The sequence below is a fragment of the Colletes latitarsis genome, unplaced genomic scaffold (genome assembly GCF_051014445.1).
Source record: "Colletes latitarsis isolate SP2378_abdomen unplaced genomic scaffold, iyColLati1 scaffold0041, whole genome shotgun sequence".
NCBI lineage: Eukaryota > Metazoa > Arthropoda > Insecta > Hymenoptera > Colletidae > Colletes > Colletes latitarsis.
The window spans coordinates 88625-92500 of NW_027488391.1; positions in this window are offsets into that span (position 1 = coordinate 88625).

Sequence of the window (3876 nt, forward strand, 5' to 3'; positions counted from 1 at the left end):
AACCCATTTTGTAATAGCGGTATCAAATTAAATTGAACAGCATCGTACTAAATTCGTTTTGCTGACTGGGGGGCTGCGCCCCCCAGACCCCCGCAACACTAGCCCGGACCTAACCCACTTTGTAATAGCGGTATCATATTAAATTGAACAGCATCGTACTAAATTCGTTTTGCTGAATGGGGGGCTGCGCCCCCCAAACCCCCGCTACACTAGCCCAGACCTAACCCATTTTGTAATAGCGGTATCAAATTAAATTGAACAGCATCATATTGAATTCGTTTTGCTGACTGGGGTCTGCGCCCCCCAGACCCCCGCTACAATAGCCCAGACCTAACCCACTTTGTAATAGTGGTATCATATTAAATTGAACAGCATCGTACTTAATTCGTTTTGCTGAATGGGGGGCTGCGCCCCCCAAACCCCCGCTACACTAGCCCAGACCTAACCCATTTTGTAATAGCGGTATCAAATTAAATTGAACAGCATCGTACTAAATTCGTTTTGCTGACAGGGGTCTGCGCCCCCCAGACCCCCGCTACACTAGCCCAGACCTAACCCCCTTTGTAATAGCGGTATCATATTAAATTGAACAGCATCATATTGAATTCGTTTTGCTGACTGGGGTCTGCGCGCCCCAGACCCCCGCAACACTAGCCCGGACCTAACCCACTTTGTAATAGCGGTATCACATTAAATTGAACAGCATCGTACTAAATTCGTTTTGCTGAATGGGGGGCTGCGCCCCCCAAACCCCCGCTACACTAGCCCAGACCTAACCCATTTTGTAATAGCGGTATCAAACTAAATTGAACAGCATCATATTGAATTCGTTTTGCTGACTGGGGTCTGCGCCCCCCCGACCCCCGCTACAATAGCCCAGACCTAACCCACTTTGTAATAGTGGTATCATATTAAATTGAACAGCATCGTACTTAATTCGTTTTGCTGAATGGGGGGCTGCGCCCCCCAAACCCCCGCTACACTAGCCCAGACCTAACCCATTTTGTAATAGCGGTATCAAATTAAATTGAACAGCATCGTACTAAATTCGTTTTGCTGACAGGGGTCTGCGCCCCCCAGACCCCCGCTACACTAGCCCAGACCTAACCCCCTTTGTAATAGCGGTATCATATTAAATTGAACAGCATCATATTGAATTCGTTTTGCTGACTGGGGTCTGCGCGCCCCAGACCCCCGCAACACTAGCCCGGACCTAACCCACTTTGTAATAGCGGTATCATATTAAATTGAACAGCATCGTACTAAATTCGTTTTGCTGAATGGGGGGCTGCGCCCCCCAAACCCCCGCTACACTAGCCCAGACCTAACCCATTTTGTAATAGCGGTATCAAATTAAATTGAACAGCATCATATTGAATTCGTTTTGCTGACTGGGGTCTGCGCCCCCCAGACCCCCGCTACACTAGCCCAGACCTAACCCACTTTGTAATAGTGGTATCATATTAAATTGAACAGCATCGTACATAATTCGTTTTGCTGAATGGGGGGCTGCGCCCCCCAAACCCCCGCTACACTAGCCCAGACCTAACCCATTTTGTAATAGCTGTATCAAATTAAATTGAACAGCATCATATTGAATTCGTTTTGCTGACAGGGGTCTGCGCCCCCCAGACCCCCGCTACACTAGCCCAGACCTAACCCACTTTGTAATAGTGGTATCATATTAAATTGAACAGCATCGTACATAATTCGTTTTGCTGAATGGGGGGCTGCGCCCCCCAAACCCCCGCTACACTAGCCCAGACCTAACCCATTTTGTAATAGCGGTATCAAATTAAATTGAACAGCATCATATTGAATTCGTTTTGCTGACTGGGGTCTGCGCCCCCCAAACCCCCGCTACACTAGCCCAGACCTAACCCATTTTGTAATAGCGGTATCAAATTAAATTGAACAGCATCATATTGAATTCGTTTTGCTGACTGGGGTCTGCGCCCCCCAAACCCCCGCTACACCAGCCCAGACCTAACCCATTTTGTAATAGCGGTATCAAATTAAATTGAGCAGCATCATATTGAATTCGTTTTGCTGACAGGGGTCTGCGCCCCCCAGACCCCCGCTACACTAGCCCAGACCTAACCCCCTTTGTAATAGCGGTATCATATTAAATTGAACAGCATCATATTGAATTCGTTTTGCTGACTGGGGTCTGCGCGCCCCAAACCCCCGCAACACTGGCCCAGACCTAGCCCATTTTGTAATGACTGTATTGGAACTGCGTTAGGGCTAGTTTAGAATTGGTTAGGTGAAGTAATGCGGAGAGCAGTTTCGCCTGCGTCCCGGGATGCTTGTTGGCATGAGTGGTGTCTGAATGAGTAAAGACGGATGAGACACTTGTGGGGTATGGTGAGTCAGATTCCCAAACTACCCATATATTCTTCTGAGGCATGGGTGCCTATCCAAGGATCTCCTTCGGTATCTAAAACAGAAATAAAAAAAAAAAAAAAAAAAAAAAAAAAAAAATGAATATGGACTGTGTTAGGACTGAATTGGATAAGGTCTGGGTTACGTCTCGGTTAGGTCTGAGTTAGGACTGGTTTAAGACTGGGTTAGGACTGGGTTAGGACTGGGTTAGGACTGGGTTAGGTCTGGGTTAGGACTGGGTTAGGTCTGGGTTAGGTCTGGGTTAGGACTGGGTTAGGTCTGGGTTAGGACTGGGTTAGGACTGGGTTAGGTCTGGGTTAGGTCTGGGTTAGGTCTGGGTTAGGACTGGGTTAGGACTGGGTTACGACTGGGTTAGGTCTGGGTTACGACTGGGTTAGGTCTGGGTTACGACTGGGTTAGGTCTGGGTTACGACTGGGTTAGGTCTGGGTTACGACTGGGTTAGGATTGGGTTAGGTCTGGTTTAGGACTGGGTTAGGTCTAGGTTAGGACTGGGTTAGGTCTGGGTTAGGTCTGGGTTAGGACTGGGTTAGGTCTGGGTTAGGACTGGGTTAGTACTGGGTTAGGACTGGGTTAGGTCTGGGTTAGGTCTGGGTTATTTCTGGGTTAGGTCTGGGTTAGGTCTGGGTTAGGTCTGGGTTAGGGCTGGGTTAGGTCTGGGTTAGGTCTGGGTCAGGTCTGGGGTATTTCTGGGTTAGGACTGGGTTAGGTCTGGGTTAGGTCTGGGTTATTTCTGGGTTAGGTCTGGGTTAGGTCTGGGTTAGGTCTGGGTTAGGTCTGGGTTAGGACTGGGTTAGGTCTGGGTTAGGACTGGGTTAGGTCTGGGTTAGGTCTGGGTTAGGTCTGGGTTAGGTCTGGGTTATTTCTGGGTTAGGTCTGGGTTAGGTCTGGGTTAGGTCTGGGTTAGGGCTGGGTTAGGTCTGGGTTAGGTCTGGGTCAGGTCTGGGGTATTTCTGGGTTAGGACTGGGTTAGGTCTGGGTTAGGACTGGGTTAGGTCTGGGTTAGGACTGGGTTAGGACTGGGTTAGGTCTGGGTTAGGTCTGGGTTAGGTTTGGGTTAGGACTGGGTAGGTTCTGGGTTAGGACTTGGTTAGGACTGGGTTAGGACTGTGTTAGGACTGGGTTAGGTCTGGGTTAGGTCTGGGTTAGGACTGGGTTAGGTCTGGGTTAGGACTGGGTTAGGACTGGGTTAGGTCTGGGTTAGGTCTGGGTTAGGACTGGGTTAGGTCTGGGTTAGGACTGGGTTAGGTCTGGGTTAGTACTGGATTTGGTTAGGTCTGGGTTAGGTCTGGGTTAGGTCTGGGTTAGGACTGGGTTAGGACTGGGTTAGGTCTGGGTTAGGACTAGGTTAGGACTGGGTTAGGACTGGGTTAGGTCTGGGTTAGGTCTGGGTTATTTCTGGGTTAGGTCTGGGTTAGGTCTGGGTTAGGTCTGGGTTAGGTCTGGGTTAGGTCTGGGTTAGGACTGGGTTA